The sequence below is a fragment of the Silene latifolia genome, chromosome 1 (assembly GCF_048544455.1).
Source record: "Silene latifolia isolate original U9 population chromosome 1, ASM4854445v1, whole genome shotgun sequence".
Classification (NCBI taxonomy): domain Eukaryota; kingdom Viridiplantae; phylum Streptophyta; class Magnoliopsida; order Caryophyllales; family Caryophyllaceae; genus Silene; species Silene latifolia.
Window position 1 is genome coordinate 189,927,312 of NC_133526.1, and position 18,554 is coordinate 189,945,865.

Below are 18,554 nucleotides of genomic sequence, written 5' to 3' on the forward strand. Positions count from 1 at the left end.
TTTAAAACTTTATTCCTGACATTCTTGTTGTAACTCTTAGCTACTGTTTGATGTTAGGATGTTATCTTGATTCTGGCTGCATCTCTTAGTTCTTCCTTCAAGGTCAGGCTTGTCATTTGTTTTAATGGTGTTCGGGCCGTATCTTGGTGTTGATATGTAGACCTCTGCAAGGATTACTACTTCAAAATTATAGACCAGAGAACAAGGAACCTGACCGCCAGGGTAGAATTTTTGAAGTTATCATATATGCCCATTGGCTAGTGGTACCTCTTTAACCATCTACCCTACTTCATGTCTCCTTTGTGGTTGCCATAATATCCATCATGTATGTCTTGGAGATCTTGCTTAGCTTCGAGTGGCTTAAGATACTAAAGTATGGTCCAGCCTGAGATTTTTTGAGTAGTGAATTAGTCTAAAAACATAAAGGAAGATAGATAGGATAGTCAGTTCACCATGGTCTAACAACGGTCAAAGGTAGGGTCAAAGATTGGTCAAATTACAGTCTGAAGGGTAGTGATAAGGTCCTCTCAGTCCACTAATCACCCTAGAAACCTTCTAATATGCTCTCGCTCTATTTAAGGTATTCTATTATTCGTAGCACGTCTCACTCTCTCCAATTTCTCGATCTAGGTCGGAGTTTACCAGGTTAAGTAACTAGTCGCATGCATTCAACTATTTAAATAAGATTAATTACTACGATTAATAAATCAGACATATAATTATTCCAGATCTAAAATCCCGATTAAAACCGTCTCACAACCATGGATCCCCTAAATCACAGCATAAGAAATTTAGCTACGCATAACTGTAATAATAAACTCAACAATAATAATGGTAATTAAATTAAGCATGATGAAAGTGTAAGAATAACAATTAATTATAAAATAAAAGAATAACAATTAATCATAAAATAAAAGAAGAACAAGGAAAGGTAAAATATACGAGAGAAATAAATGAAGAACAAAGGTTACCTGAATTACCGAATGAAAAGAGAAAGTTCAAAGTTCACATCAGAAAAGAAGCAACGTGTAACAGTGTTTTGCAAAAGAAAAAGATAACCTAATATTATTCTCAGTTTGTCTTTATATAGAAATAGCTGAGAATTATTAATTAAATGACTCTGAATTAACAATTAAGTTAACACGGCCTAATAAGCAAAACAGTCGATCGGCCAAGCAAAGATGTCGATCGACTAATCCTCCGAGCAAGCCAGTCGATTGACCACCAATTCCTATCGATCGACTTTTCTTGAGAGATAACAACGTCCATTCCTCACTTTATCATGCTTCCTCATGTCTTCATGCACTCCAACGTGATTCTCCCGAGCTTAGATTCACTAGTATCCATAATGCAACTTCATGGACGAGTTTTGGCTCTTTTATATACTCCTTCGGGTTCAAATCTGCAGTAAATGCAAAACAACACAAAGTAGCGAATTTCTGGGAGGATAGTAGCTTACACTACTCAAAATAGCCTAGAAATGCATGCAAATGAACATAATATTTGTATGAAATGGGCACGCATCAAACCTCCCCAAACAAACCCTTGCCTGTCCCCAAGCAAGCAAAGACTAAGGACAAAAACAACTAATGGAACGACAGACAAACTCAGAGTTAACTATGCTTCAACGACCAAACCAATTTAATGCAAGCAGCCAAAACCAGTGTGTACAAAATCGATTGAAAACGAGTTATACTAATGAAACAACTACCGAGCCTTTGACCTTGCAAGACTCGTATATATCAGACTATCGCGGTTCGCTCATCACTCAATTAAAGCACATGGTGAGTATAATGTAATATAGGAAGAAATAAAGCCACTCACTTAACTACGACCTATAAGAACATGCATGCAGTCTAACATGATAGTTATCTCTACCGACCGTGCATATACATTTGAACTAAACATGACCAAGTAACACGCCGAGGACTTACAAATATGGTGAAGTGAGGTGATTGAGTAAGAAAGGGTAAAACATTTTGGAAATGTGGAGGTAAGAGCCAAGCTAGTACCAAACGAAACCAATAGTAAACAAATCCCGCTCAACAACCCAACCGCATAAGATGAAACGATGCCAAAACTGGCATAAACTCACACACCAAAACAAGAATTACTCCTAAGATAATATGGAACAAGAGCATAGGAGTGAAACCATATTTTTTTTTTCATTTTCATCCAACCACTTTCTTTTTTCTATTCCTTCTTCAATTCAAACCCATCCATAACAAAATAGAATGCCAACATTGACAAAAGCACACGTACCCAAGGTATATAGGAATGTGGTTAACTCGACTTGGGTAGGCTATATAGGAATGTGGTTAACAATTGGGTCAAAACAAGTAAATTTGGCTTATGTGAGGCTCGAGGGTGGAATAAGAAGAAAAGGATGCCTCTCCACATGTGACACCGCCACTAACCTGAATGCATACAGGTACTAAAAGACAAAAATCGTGTTTATGCAATTGATGTTACATGTCTTATAAGGAGTGCTACTCTCATACTAGAATGAAACTGGCCATGAATGTCATTGGTTTATTTAGCTCTATACCTCAGAAATTTTGAGTAGGTTGCCGATATTAAGTCAAGTCTATTCGTTCAGAAAAGTTGATCACAAACTCGTAGATTATGCAATGATCGTACAAGAAAGGCAATGGCAAAGCAAGGCTTGAGCTATAATAAAAGCATAGACGCGGTTTCGTCAGTGTTATATAACCATTCCGACTCGACCTAAAATGCAAAATAAAACATGTTTTTGTAATTTTTTTCAATTTTTTTTGTTTTTAGTGGAAAAGAATGAACAATGCATACGGAAATGCAATAAACATGCAAACAGAAATGTAATAAAATACAAATAGATGCAAACAGAAAGATGCATACCCTTCCCAAACCAAATCACACAATGCCCTCATTCTGTTCAGCAAATACCAACAGCATCAAAATATATGGGAGAAGCGGTACGCAAAACGAGATGAAAAACAAGTAAAGCAGAGAAGAAAGAGAATTCGCAAAATAGAGCGCGCAAAAGACCTCCCCAAACCAGCCAACAACAAGGGGAGGTCTTAGCCAGCTGCTACTAGTCGTCGCTCTCCTCGCCGTCGTCGTCCTCCTCCTGCCTCTCCCGGGAGCGTGAAGCGACCTTAGCACGATATCTCTCCTCCACCTTAGCTGTGTCCTTCGTAGTAGCCGTGCCAGCAGTGGCAGGGTAGCCGCCCTTGGGGTAGTGGTAGTAAGAAGGTTGTGGCCACCTAGTTGGTGGCAACCATCTGGAACGGGTGTAGCGGTCGTGTAGAGAGAACCGGCTAAAGCCTGGTTCAGCTCCATCCTAGATGTACGCCTGCACATGTCAAGTAAAAGATAATCCCGCCCCTCCTGATCCATGACTAGTGAGGGCGCAAAAGGAGGTTGACAAATAAAGTGAGTCGGGTATACCGGCTAAGGTCTAGGCTGAGTCTCAGTCTGAGTAGTGGAGGGTGCACTGCGTGGAGATGCACGAGTTGAGTCATGTGGTGCCCTAGAAGACTGACTCGTCTCCCTAGTGGGCCGAGAAGACTGCCCAGAGCGAGCAGTGGACTTCTCGGGCAACGAGTAAGGAATGTGGTAGACGGGACAAGGAGGTCAGGCTGCTTTATTCCTAACATGGGCCATAGGAATAAGAGGCGGGAGAGTGTCACAAGGTAAAGGGACTGACAAATATGTGGAGATCTTCCACGTACACTCATCAGTCAGCCACTGTAATTGCTTCATGTATGACACAGTAAAAAGACACAAACTATCAATATCTGGATCCGCGTGTCCAATGGGCTTCATGCCCCGGGAAAAGTCAGGAAACAGGCGGCGGGCGATATATGTAACCAACAACCCCCCCCCCCCCCCAGCGAATGGAAGATAAGGCTCCGATTGTGACATTAGTAAATAGTTTAGCAACACGATAGGCAATATTATCAACAAAATGAGTTCCACTATCAATGATTAGATAGCCTGCTAAAATAGACAAGTTTTCAGAATTCACATTGTTAGACTCTTTCCTAGCGAATATAGTACCGTGTATAAGGCGTAGCCAGACACGTATAGGTTGATGATGGACGAATTTCCCCCTCTTTCTACCCTCAAAGTGGTCAGCTATGGCGCCCCACATGGGTTCAACTAAGATCTGAGGGGTCGTGTGTGGTCCTTCATCGTGTAAGCCTAAGTGAGCGCCAAACTCAGCTAAGGTCATACTAAAGTCACGGTTGAACAGACGGAAGTAGACGCAAGCAGAATTTGCGTCTTTTTCATAGTCCCCTGCAAACATTTTAAAAATGCTAAAGAATTCAAGGGTGGGTGTCTGGTAAGTATACTCCTTCATACTCACCAAACTAGACATACCGGTTCCATTTAAAATTTCCACAACCGGTTCATAAATTCGCAAAGTCATTAGACTGTCACGGTCTAAAAAACGGGTTGGAATAATAGGGTGTTCCGACAAAGCACTAATACGGTTCTGTTGCGCTATTGAAGAAAAAATTACCTCGGGGTAGTCACGCAAGCCTTCAATAGGCGGAATAGGAGTATAGGGAATAAGTGCGGTACCCATTTGTGGCAGTATGTGACTGCCATGACTGATACTGGAAGTTGGTGGCGTCGTCTCGCGTCACGACGGCTGTCCTGCAGTCCATCTTCTTTTGCCTTCCATTATCTATCTAGCACAAGTGAACCATAAATTAGCATTTAAATGGTCAATAAAACGCACAAGACTCGCATAAATCACCGCAAATCGCTCAAAATCATCTCAATGGCGTTTTCCCGTATCAACTTGAACCCTAACCCTAATTTTGAAATTGACTATTTGATACATCAAAAGAGTAGATTAATCAAGAAACACACGATTTAGACATGAAAATAAAAAACCCCCAGATTTTAAGACCCTAATTTTGAAAATAATTGATTTGAAATTGGGTATAAACTTTGAAACAAATGAGGAAATGAACATAGATGAAGAGAAAAGTTACTTGTGTGAAGTAGAGACGGAAAATAGGAGGATAAAGCACCAAAAATAAGCAAGAAAAAATGAAAAGTAGAGTAGGAGGAGGAGGAAGTGTTCGTCGCTGCTGCTGATGTGCTCTCTCACGTTCTTTTTTTTTCTTGTGCTATTGAATGAATAAGAGAGTAATAGACTCCCTTCAATACTTTAAACACGATGGCAACTTAAATTAGTTGATCGACAACAGCAGTTTAGTCAATCGACTTTTTTTTTCAACTGGGCACTTCGAGTTTCAGTCGATCTACAAGCATTTTCAGTCGATCAACTCTTTTGCACATACCTGCTTCTTAGTTTTGGTCGATCGACAGGAAATTCAGTTGATCGACTTTTTCAGCTTATGTATGCAGCGTGTTTCCTTCTTTTTGTGCGTGATAGTCATAAATTTGTACTGCTTTGAAGTAATACCTGAAAGGTCCATCAAAATTTTTCGCAATAGACAGAAAACGCACGCAAAAATTTCAAGAGCACTTGGTGACAGAACCTAAACTAAAAAGCAATAAAAGCGCACACACACGAATTAAAGAGTTTATTACAAAATGTATACAATCCAGGTTGCCTCCTGGTCAGCTCTGGTTTTTAAGGTCCCGCTCGACCCTTGTTACCTCAATTTGCTGGCTCAGAAATGGGATCGAAGTACAGAAACTCGACCACTCCAACAAAGTCATTAGCATCATGGTAATGCTTAACTTGGTGACCATTCACTTTGAAATGCTCTCCCGCGGAATTCTCTAACTCTACTGACCCAAATTTAGAAATATAGTTACCTTATATGGACCAGACCATCGGGACTTCATCTTACCCAGAAATAGACGGAGTCAGGCATTGAATAACAACACCTTCTCCCCAACTTGGAATTCTTGCGGTATGATACGCTTGTCATGCCATCACCTGGTCTTCTCTTATAAACCTTGGCACTAACATATGTGTTTAGACGAAACTCTTCAAGTTCATCTAGCTGCAACAACCGCTTCTCACCATATAACTTTGGACCAAAATTAAGCTCTCAAATATCCCACCAAGCTTTATGCTCTAGCTCCACAAGTAGGTGACAAAACTTCCCATAGACCAATCGATATGGCGATGCGCCAATCGGTGTTTTGAAAGTCGTTCTACAGGCCCACAACGTGTCATCCAGCTTCATACTCCAATCCTTTCGGGACTTGGAAACAACCTTTGCCAAAATTTCTTCAATCTCGCTATTCGATACCTCCACCCGTCCACTTGTTTGAGGGTAATATCCCAAACCACGGCGATGCGAAACACCATATTTTGACAATAAAGTAGAAAGTTGTTTCTCTTTAAAATGCATACCTCTGTCGCTAATGACGACCCTAGGGACACCAAAGCGAGGAAAAATAACCTTCTTGAATAGCTGGACAACGGTCTTGGCATCACAGTTAACTGAAGCCACGACCTCTACCCATTTGGACACATAGTCCATAACAACTAGTATGTATCTGTTGCCCTTACTAGACGAAAATGGCCCCTGATAATCGATGCCACATACATAAAAAATACCTACCTCTAAAATACCAATCTGAGGCATTTAGAGCCTCTTTGAAATATTTCCCGCTCGCTGGCAAGCATCGCAACCTTAGCCACGATCCTAGAAGGACCATGGTGACCACCATATGAGGATGAATGACAAGCTTCAAGAATAGCTTTAGTCTCCCATTGGGGTATATACACCGTCAATATAGGCCATCTGCAAACTCCTTAAACAGGTAAGGATCATCCCAGAAATATTGCTTCACATCATAGAGAAACCGTTTCTTTTGCTGAAAGGACAAGTTAAGTGGCAGAATATTACCTACAATATAATTCGCAAAATCAGCATACCATGGACTCTCAGCATTAGAAATAGACAACAAAATATCATCAGGGAAAGAATCATCAATAGGTAAAGAATCTCCCCCTTCTTGCAATGGTAGGCGTGATAAATGATCAGCTACCAAATTCTCAGCGCCTTTCTTGTCTTTAATCTCCAAATTAAACTCCTGAAGAAGGAGTATCCATCGGATAGTCTTGGGTTGGCTTCTTTCTTAGCAAATAGGTACCTTAGCGCTGCATGGTCAGAAATAAAGTAACTTTCGAACATAATAACTAAGACCTGAATTTCTCTATCGCATATACCACAGCTAACAGCTCCTTATCTGTTGTTGCATATTTCACCTGAGCCTCATCCAGAGTTCAGCTCGCATAGTAAATAACACTCAAAGCTTTGTCTTTCCGCTGGCTTAGTACCGCGCCAACTGCATAATCACTAGCATCGCACATAATCTCTAAAGGCAGCTCCCAGTCTGGGGGCTGAACGATGGGTGCTGAAATCAAGGTCTGCTTCAACCTGTTAAAAGCAGTAAGACATTCATTGGTAAAATTGAGTGGAGCATCCTTAAGTAGTAATTGTGTAAGTGGTTTAGCAATTTTAGAGAAGTCCTTAATGAACCGGCGGTAAAAGCCAGCATGAACAAGAAAACTTCTAACTCCCTTAACATTAACAAAAGGAGGTAATTGCTCAATCAATTGCACCTTTGTTTTATCAACCTGAATACCCTTGTTAGATACTAAGTGCCCAAGGACAATGCCCTCATTGACCATAAAATGGCACTTCTCCCAATTCAACACTAAATTAACTTCAATACATCCCTGTAAAACTTTCTCAAGGTTAGACAGACAATCATCAAAATCATTACCATAAACGCTAAAATCGTCTATAAATAGCTCCATAATAGACTCTATATACTCAGAAAATATCCCCATAATGCACCTTTTAAAGGTAGCTGAGGCATTACACAATCCAAATGGCATTCTGCGATAAGCAAAAACACCATGCGGGAAAGTAAAAATAGTCTTTTCTAGATCGTCATGATGGAATGAGATACAAAAGAAACCTGAAAATCCATCTAAATAACAGAAAAATTTATGTGAGGCTAATATTTCTACCCTATGATCAATAAAAGGAAGGGGGAAATGATCTTTCTTGGTGGCGGCATTTAATTGTCTGTAATCAATACACATCCGCCAGCCTGTTACTACTCTAGTTGGTATTAATTCATTTTTGTCATTTTTCACCATCGTAGTCCCTCCTTTCTTAGGGACTACCTGAACTGGACTTACCCATTTGGAGTTCCCAACGGAGTAAATAATACCCGCATCAAGTAGTTTCATCACGTCTGCCATAACAACATCCTGTATCTTTGGGTTCAAGTTTCGCTGAGCCTGCTGGCAAGGTTTATCTCCTTCCTCTAGCTCAATTCTTTGCATACAAATGTCAGGACTGATGCCCTTAAGGTCATCTAAACTTTATCCTAGAGCTTTCCTGTTTTTCTTAAGAACTACCAACAAAGCAGAAAGTTGGTTATCATCAAGTTTAGCATTACAATAATAGGATATTACTCAAAATCATCTAAGAACACATATTTAAGATGAGAAGGAAGAGGTTTACGCTCTGGTATCTTTACCTCAGCAGCATAAGAGGTTTCCATAATGGCGTTTACTGTCTCACCTTTCTCAATAGTGAATTCCTTACCTTTTAGAGCAACTTTCATCGTCCTATAGTCAAACTGTACATCCTCCGCAAAATCATCAAGAGCTATCAAAGCTTCCAACAGGTCCCCAAGAAAGGATCCCGTCCAATAATCAAACATAGATTCATCTACAATGTCTACAGCATAACATGTATCCTCTATCATAAGCTTAGCCAGCGTGCTAGCCAAATTAAAAGTCACCTTATCATCCCCTACCTCGAGAGTCAAACATCCTTGTTTGACATCAATAATAGCCCCTACAGTATGCAAAAATGGCCTACCCAAGATTATGGGAATCTGAGTGTCTTCAGCCATATCTAACACAATGAAATCAACATGTTTAATGAACTTACCTATCTTAATATGGATATCCTCTAATACACCTAGCGGTCGCTTAAATGTCCGGTCAGCCATTTATAGGGCCATGTTGGTAACTTTCAGATGCCCCATATTCAGTTTCTCGCAAATCGAATAGGGCATGACACTGACACTGACACCCAAATCACATAAAGATGTATCTATTACATGAGTGCCTATGGTACATGGAATTGAAAAACTACCAGGATCCTTAAATTTCGGTGGAGACTTGGTTTGTAGGAGTGCACTACAATCTTCTGTAAAAGTAATGGTCTCCACTTCATTAAAGCTCCTCTTATGGGTCAAAATATCATTCACAAATTTGGCATAAGAGGGTACCCGGTTAATTAGCTCGGTAAAAGGTACAGTTACCTGGAGATTTTTGATGACCTCCAAGAATTTACCGAATTGCTGCTCGACTTTTGTGTTCTTTAGGCGCCCAGAAAAGGAACCTTGATAACGATTGGCGGGTCAGCAGCTTTACTCTTCCCTTTATCAGAAATAGACGCCTTATAAATATTAGCAGACGTCCCATCAGTCACTGGTAATGGATCAACAAGTCCGTCATGTGAAAAAGTTGACCGACCATCTGAACCAGTCGATCGACTAACAAGTACGGTCGATCGACTTTTTTCAGTTTTGTTGTTGTTCTCTTCTGCAGATTTAGTTGATCGACCATCGATTTTTGTCGATCGACTTTTTTTAGACGTTATAACAGATTCGTCAGTGTATTTTCTTTCCGCATAGACATCTAACTCCTCAATTATGACCTCTTCAACATTCTCAGGCATCACTGGTCCATCATAAGTAAGACTGCTTCGAAGATGAATCGCATTAGCCGTGTTATGTGACTTCTCACGCTTAGACGGCAACATACCTGGTTGTCTACTTGAAGTGGATAATTGGGAAATTTGATTGTCCAACATCTTATTATGTGCCATTAACTGAGCAATAAGGGGCTCTTGCTTCTGTGAAACTGCCATTTGTTGTTGTAACATGGCCTTAATGTCGGACAAGTCATTATTCTGATGTTGTTGACTTCCTTGATTGTTCCTCTGATAACCACGATTATGAGGGATAGTGTATGTTAGGTTTGGACCTTGTGGCAGTGGTGGAGTTGGGTTTAGAATATTTTAGCTCCGATAAGAGAAATTAGGATGCTCCCTAGTCCTCTTATTATAGAAATTTGAGTATGGTGTACCTTGTTTGAGAAATTAAGAGTAGTGAACTAGTTCAAAAATTTTAAGGGAGATAGTTAGGATAGTCGGTTCACCATGGTCTAACAACGGTCAAGGGTAAGGTCAAGATTAGTCAAATTACGGTCTGAAGGATAGTGATAAGGTCCTCTCAGTCCACTAATCACCCTAGAAACCTTCTAATATGCTCTCGCTCTAGTTAAGGAATTATATTGTTCGTAGAAGGTCTCACTCTCTCCAATCTCTCGATCTAGGTCGGATTTTACCAGGTTAAGTGACTAGTCCCATCTAAAATCGGATTAAAACTGTCTCACAACCATGGATCCCCTAATTACCAGCATAAGAAATTTAGCTACGCATAACTGTAATAATAAACTCAATAATAATAATAATAATAATAATAATAATGGTAATTAAATTAAGCATGATTAAAGTATAAGAATAACAATTAATCATAAAATAAAAGAAGAACAAGGAAAGGTAAAAGAAACGAGAGAAATAAATGAAGAACAAAGGTTAATTGAATTACCGAATGAAAAGAGAAAGTTCAAAGTTCAGATCCGAAATTCTCGAAAACAAGCAACGTGTAATAGTGTTTTGCAAAAGAAAAAGATAACCTAAAATTATTCATAGTTTGTCTTTATATTGAAATAACTGAGAATTATTAACTAAATGAATAATGGGCCGAATTAACAAATTAAGTTAACACAGCCTGATAAGCAAAACAGTCGATCGACCAAGCAAAGTTGTCGATTGACTAATCCTCCGAGCAAACCAGCCGATCGTCCACCAATTCCTGTCGATCGACTTTTCTTGAGAGATAGCAGCCTCTATTCCTCACTTTAGCACGCTTCCTCATATCGTCACGCACTCCAACGTGATTCTCCCGAGCTTAGCTTCACTAGTATCCATAATGTGACTTTAGGGATAGGTTTTGGCTCTTTTATACTCCTTCGGGTTCAAATCTGCAGTAAATGCAAAATAACACAAAGTAGCGAATTTCTGGGAGGATAGAAGCTTACACTACTCAAAATAGCCTAGAAATACGTGCAAATGAACATATTATTTGTATGAAATAGGTCTGCATTAAACCTCCCCAAACCAAATCCTTGCTTGTCCCCAAGCAAGCACATACTAAGGACAAAAACAACTAATGGAACGGCAGACAAGCTCAAAGCTAACTATGCTTCAACGACCGAACCAATTTAATGAAAGTAGCCAAAACCAGTGTACAAAATCGATTGCAAACGAGTTATACTAATAAAACAACTACTGAACCTTCGACCTTGCAAGACTCGTATATATCGGACTCTCACGGTTCGCTCATCACTTAATTAAAGCACATGGTGAGCATAATATAAGATAGGAAAAAATAAAGCCACTCACCTAACTACGACTTATAAGAACATGCATGTAGTCTAACATGATAGTTATCTCTACCGACCATACTTATACATTCGAACCAAACAGGACCAAGTAACACGCCGAGGACTTACAAATATGGTGAAGTGAGGTGATTGGTAAGAAGAGGCAAAACTGTAACACTACGGATTTTCTTTGGTGACTACTCGACTGAGTAGAGCCTACTCGGCCGACTAGTGCTGTTGTTATGAGTTGTTTTGGTTCTGCCGATGAATACTCCGCCGAGTATAGTGAATACTCGACCGAGTAGAGGATACTCGGCCGAGTATAACTTTACTCGACCGAGTATTCGGTCTGGCGAGTATTATTTTGACGGTTTGATTAGGGAGCATTTAAGATTTATTTTATATCCCGCGTCAGTTTTCAAAACATCATTTCTACTTCATCATTTTACGTTAACCCTAATCTCTCCCTAATCACTCCCTAATCATCCCATTGCTTTGTTGTTTGCGAAACCTTCGGAGTCCTTACGTACAATTCCTCATCCTATTGTTGGTAAGTTTTATTCTATGTTGTTTGTATTCATTGGGGTTACTGTATATTTACGGAATTGGGGATATGGGGGTTGTGCAATGTGTAATTGTGTGATATGATTATGTTATAGGAGAAGACTTCGTAGAGGAGCCTTTCTGAGTGTTCAAGTTCTTTCCCACTGTTTATTTCTAAGGTAGGGTTTCCTACTCAGTTTACTGTTATTGTAAGACATGTTGTTGTGATCATTGTTATCTGTTGATCATTGGAGTATGGAGATTGTTGTGACGATGTTGGTGTAAGGGTGTTGAGATGGCTGTGATATCTTGTGATTGTGATTGTGGTGGAGTCACTTGCGGGAGTGGCTTCACACCCTAGTTCGCCCTCCGTGGAACCCGCCACGGGAGGGGATGTGCACATTAAGGGACAGGGATTGTTGTCGCTCGTTGAGGAGCTGGACTAGGTGGGATCGGCTGCGGTCACCCACTGGCGGCGAGGATTACCTGTTGCTTCAGTGTGTAGTCGGTTACTGTGTGAGAATGGAGGATTAGGAATTGGCGATGATCAGTTGATTTCTCCGTTTGTTTGTCTTAATGTTTGAGTAATACTGACCCCGTATTGTTTGTGGAATCTGCGGTGATCCATTCCGGGATGGTGAGCAGGCTTGATAGGTATTGCTAGTGTGAGCTTGGGGATTGTCTTGGGAGTATCGCCATCACCAGTCATAGCATCACTGTCTGAGTCTTAGATTGGATTTCTTTTATTGTTAAACTGGTCCTGGTAAGGCACCTTGGTATGAGGGGGTGTAACAAAGTGGTATCAGAGCCGAAGATTCCGGCACCTAAACAAATGAATTTAATGAACCTAGAGAGTCTAAATAAAATGAACCCGGGGAGAGTTGTTTGGAGCTACCGCAAAGACTCGGGAGACGTCCCGGAGTCGCAAATTGGCCCTCACTAACTCGAGCCGGTAACATGAGGAAGTGTGATGAGAGCTAGGTTGTGTATGTACATGTATGTGAAGATGCATGTTGGTAAAAGTTGATAGTTGAAAGTATGTGTGTTGAAGTTCGTAAATGTGGTGATGGGAGGAATGGTGGATGTGACGGGTTGTGAATGTTTGTCATGTTAATTTAGCATATGCATGAATTGTATGCTGATATGATTATAATGTGGCATTAAAGTTCTTGATATATGAATTGTATGCTGATGTGATTATAACATGGCATTTAAGTTCTTAATATTATGTGTTTGCTGCGGGAATAGTGAGCCTGATAGGGGAACTTTATTCTGTATACCCGTTTATAGTATAACTCGGCCGAGCAGGGCAGATACTCGACCGAGAGTGGAGTACTCGGCCGAGTAACCAAGCATTCGACCGAGTATTGTTTGATGGAAAGTAGCAATCGCTACTGTATGTGATAACTCGACCGAGTATGTAAGTATACTCGACCGAGTAGTGTCTACTCGGCCGAGTGTTGTTTTACTCGACCGAGTGATGTTTGTGAGTTTTTGACGTTCGCTTCTGGAGTCGAATACTCGACCGAGTAGTCGATACTCGACCGAGTGTGTTTCATACTCGGCCGAGTGTTCTTTTGGCGGAAGATTATTACTTTTTGAGTCGTAAACTTTTGTGTTTACGTTTCCGTCTTTCTTGTCAGCTAAGTATGCCGCCCAAAAGAACTCCCGCGCAGATCCAAGCTTCAGAGATGACTCTTGATGAGGTTGCTCGCATGATTGAGCAACAAGAGGCTCTCCTTGAAGCTCTAAAAAATGTGGGAAAGGGGAACGAGAAGTCGATGGATGCAACTCAGCTCAGCATCATCATTGCTCGCTTCAACCCTCCCACATATGACGGGGTAGGTGAACCAAAGCTACTTGAGAAGTGGCACCGTGAGATTGAAGCTCTCATGGAAATGGTTAAGTGCCCCGAGGACATGATTGTTGAGCAGGTAGTGTACTACCTAAGAGGTGAGGTTGCAGTTTGGTGGCAAAATGTCAAGGAAGATGCTAGAGCTTTTTACCAGGCGGAAGGAGCTATTCCTTGGTCTGGGTTGAAGAGTGCTATGAGGGAGCAGTTTGTGCCGGAGCATATCTGACACAAGATGAGATCCGACTTTGATTCCTTCACCATGTCTGAGGAGATGACGGTCACTGACTACTATCATCGGTTTTTGGAGCTATCTCGTTATGTGGAAGACATGCAGCTAGGACAGAGAGGTTTGGCTCTCCGCTTTGAGAGGGGTTTATCTGCTAAGATAGTGAGTCGTATGCCAGCTGGGGTTGCTACTGACCTCAAGGAAGTGTACCTGAGAGCGGGTCAAGCTGAGAGAATGGTAGATCTCTCAAGAGAGATCGATGAGAGAACTGCTGCGAGAAAGAGGAAAGCGATGGTGGACAAACAATCACCGACCAACAAGAAAGGGAACTTCAACCATGCTAAGGCTTTTTCGGTGGAGTGGTTTCTCGGGAGGATCTCGTGGTCGGGGGAAAGAATGGGGTCGGACTGTGAGTGACAACACCAACCTTACTTGCTTCAACTGTGGTGGGATAGGCCACAAAAGACGGGAATTCACGAGCTACAAGCCCGGCACTGGTTTAGGAGCGCGGTCAGGGAATTTTTCTCAGGGGCCGACTCAGAGTTTTGCTAGCAACCGACCGGGAGGTTCATGGGGCAACAGAGGTGGACAGGGCAATCAGGGCGGTTACAACCGCGGTGGTGGTGGACCTTATCAGCGCCATAACAACAGCACCACTTAGGATTCGGCAGCCAAGCCAAGTACCTCCAATGCTTGATTCGGGGTGGAGGAGGACAGAAAGCGATGGAAAGCTCTTCATGATGGACAAGCAGGAAGCACAGGATGATGCTCATGTAGTTACCGGCACCTTTCTTGTTCATAATGTACCGTCCTTTGTTTTGTTTGATTCCGGGGCTACACATTCTTTTGTGTCTAAGAGTCATGCTGTGTCTATGGGTTTGGGAAAGTTTGAGGTTGTAAAAGATGATGTATTCATACCTTCAGGGGAGTCTGTGTCGTGTCTCAAGCTGTATAAGGGAGTATCCATGGTAGTTGGAGGGGTAGATTTACCAGTAAACCTGTTAGAGTTTCCTATGGATGGGTTCGAGGTGATTGTCGGGATTGATTGGCTGGGTAAGTATGATGCCAGGATAGATTGTCGGCAAAAGAGGGTGTCCTTAAAGAGTCCCAAGGGTGTTAGGGTGTCCTATAGAGGGTTTGTGGTAAAGCCTAAGTGTAGGTTCATAGCTGTGATGACTTTAAAGTCATGTTTAAGGAAGAAGTGTCCCTTGATTCTTTGTCATGTGAGAGATCACCGAGTAGAGCCACCGACAGCTTCTGAGATATCCGTGGTGAGAGAGTTCGAAGATGGTTTTCCTGAGGAGATACCGAGTTTGCCTCCCAAGAGGGATGTTGATTTCAGCGTGGAGCTTAAGCCGGGAACGGGCCCTATATCTAAAGCACCTTACCGTATAGCACCTAAAGAGTTGGCAGAGTTGAAAAAGCAGATACATGAGTTGCTAGGCAAGGGTTACATCAGGCCTAGTGTGTCACCATGGGGAGCTCCAGTTCTTTTTTGTAAAGAAGAAATATGGGAGTATGAAACTGTGCATTGATTACAGAGAGCTCAATCGAGTCACAGTGAAGAACAAGTATCCGTTGCCGAGGATTGATGACTTGTTTGATCATCTAAGTGGAGCAGGTGTGTTTTCCAAAATTGATATGAGGTCGGGGTATCACCAGCTGAGGATAGCAGATGAGGATATTCCTAAAACAGCGTTCCGATCTCGATATGGTCATTATGAGTACGTGGTGATGCCTTTTGGGTTGACCAATGCGCCAGCAGCTTTTATGGATTTGATGAATCGGATCTTTACACCGTTTTTGGATAGGTTTGTGGTTGTTTTCATCGACGATATCTTAGTCTATTCTAAGACTAAGGAAGAGCATGAGGAACACTTGAGGATAGTTCTGCAGACCTTAAGAGATAATCAGCTTTATGCCAAACTATCCAAGTGTGAGTTCTGGTTAGGGGAAGTGGATTTTCTGGGCCATGTTATATCTAAGAAGGGGGTATCCGTGGATCCTAGTAAGATTGAGGCCGTTACCAAGTGGGAATCGCCGAAGAATGTTGCTGAGATTCGGAGTTTCTTAGGCCTTGCCAGCTACTACAGGAGATTTGTGAAAGATTTCTCTACCATAGCGCGGCCTATGACATCTTTGATGAGGAAGGAAGTCAGATTTGTTTGGGATGAGAGTTGTGAGACGGCGTTTCGGACCTTAAAGGAACGCTTGACCCAGCTCCTATCTTAGCCTTGCGGAGGGTTGTGAGAACTTTGAGGTATATACCGACGCTTCAAAGAATGGTCTTGGTTGTGTTTTGATGCAGGGAGGGAAGGTCATAGCCTATGCTTCGAGGCGGTGAAGCAATATGAGGAGAACTACCCTACTCATGATCCTGAGTCGGGTGCGGTTGTGTTCGCTCTTAAGATTTGGAGACACTACCTTTATGGAGCAACTTTTAAGGTGTTCTCTGATCATAAGAGTCTCAAGTATATCTACACTCAGAAGGAACTTAACATGCGGCATAGACGGTGGATGGAGCTGATTGGAGATTATGATATGGAGATCATCTATCACGAGGGTAAGGCTAATGTTGTTGCAGATGCATTGAGTAGGAAGAGCGTTCATTCGCTATGTACAGCTATGTCCTTGCTGAAGTTGAGGGATGAGATGTCTAGTTTGGGGATCTTTATGATTCGAGAGGGGGATACCATCGGGGATTTGACGATCGAGCCAGAGTTGTATGAGAACATCAAAAGTAAGCAAGAACTTGATCCTAAGATTCAGGAGTGGAAGTCAAAGGTAGAGAGTGGAAAGGCTTCCAGGTTTTCTATCCATCCAGATGGGAGTGTTCGTTTTGATGGGAGATGGTGTGTTCCTGAGGATGCAGAGTTGCGTAGAGTGATCTTGACGGAGGCTCATTGCACTCCCTATTCAGTTCACCCGGGTGGTGACAAGCTTTATAGAGATCTTAAGAAGACTTTTTGGTGGCCAAACATAAAGAGAGATGTAGCTGAGTTTGTGGCCAGATGTTTGATCTGTCAAAAGGTCAAGGGTGAACAAAGGAGACCAAAAGGTAAGATTCAGTCTTTGACAGTACCCGAGTGAAAGTGGGAGTCGATCTCCATGGACTTCATTGTGGGGTTACCTAGGTCACAACAAGGTAACAACATGATTTGGGTGATTGTTGATCGGTTAACCAAGTCAGCCCATTTCGTTCCCATGAAAGATACTTGGTCTAAGATGCAGCTGGCATTGGGTTATAGGAAGCATGTGGTTCGGTTACATGGTATACCTAAAGATATCGTTTCTGATCGTGATGCGAGGTTCATATCCAAGTTTTGGCAAGAGCTACAAGAGTTGATGGGTACAACTTTAAAGATGAGTCTGACCTTTCATCCAAGAACCGATGGTCGACATTTAACGGACCATCAAGACCTTAGAGGACATCCGAGGGCATGTGTTATGGACTTTGGGGGCGATTGGGAAGACAGCTTGATTTGATCGAGTTTTCATACAATAATGATTATCATACAAGCATTGGGATGGCACCTTTTGAAGCTTTGTATGGCCGGAAATGCCGAAGTCCAGTTTGTTGGGATGATAGTTACGAGATGGTGGTTTTAGGGCCCAACTGGTTCAAGATATGGTTGAGCAGATCCAGTTAATTCGGCAAAAGATGAGAGCAGCTCAAGATCGTCAGAAGAGCTACGCTGACTTGCACCGCAAGGACATCGAGTTTATGGTAGGTGACAAGGTTCTTTTAAAAGTGTCACCTATGCGAGGTGTTATGAGGTTTGGGAAAAAGGGTAAGCTAAGCCAAAAGTTTATAGGTCCTTATGAGATTTTGGACCGTGTTGGCGAGGTGGCCTACAGGTTAGCGTTACCACCAGCTTTGGATAGAGTACACAATGTTTTTCATGTATCTCAACTTCGGAAGTATGTGAGTGATCCGTCGTATATCCTTGAAATGGAGAACATCGAGCTTGATGAATCCTTGTCCTACGCCGAGATTCCTAAGGAGATTCTTCATCGCAAGGTTCGTAAGACCCGGAATGGTGAGACGGTCTTACTCAAGGTCCTTTGGTCTAATCATAATGTGGAGGAAGCCACATGGGAACCCGAGGAAGCAATGCGAGAATGTTTTCCTAACCTTTTTGATCAGGTATGTTTGGTTACGGGGACGTAACCGTTGTCTTTTTAGGGGGGTAGGAGATGGTCGCGGCCGTGTTTTGTTTTGTTTGTTGTTTTGCTTTGAGTCGGGGTAATGACTTTTATGGTGATTTGTCTAGTTCCTTGGTGTTGTTATAGGTGGTTAGTATAGTCTTGTGGTGTAGTGTTGTGCTTTGTTTTATAGTACAGTGTGAACTTCGGGACGAAGTTCTTTTTAAGGGGGGAAGATTGTAACACTACGGATTTTCTTTGGTGACTTCTCGACCGAGTAGAGCCTACTCGGCCGAGTAGTGCTGTTGTTATGAGTT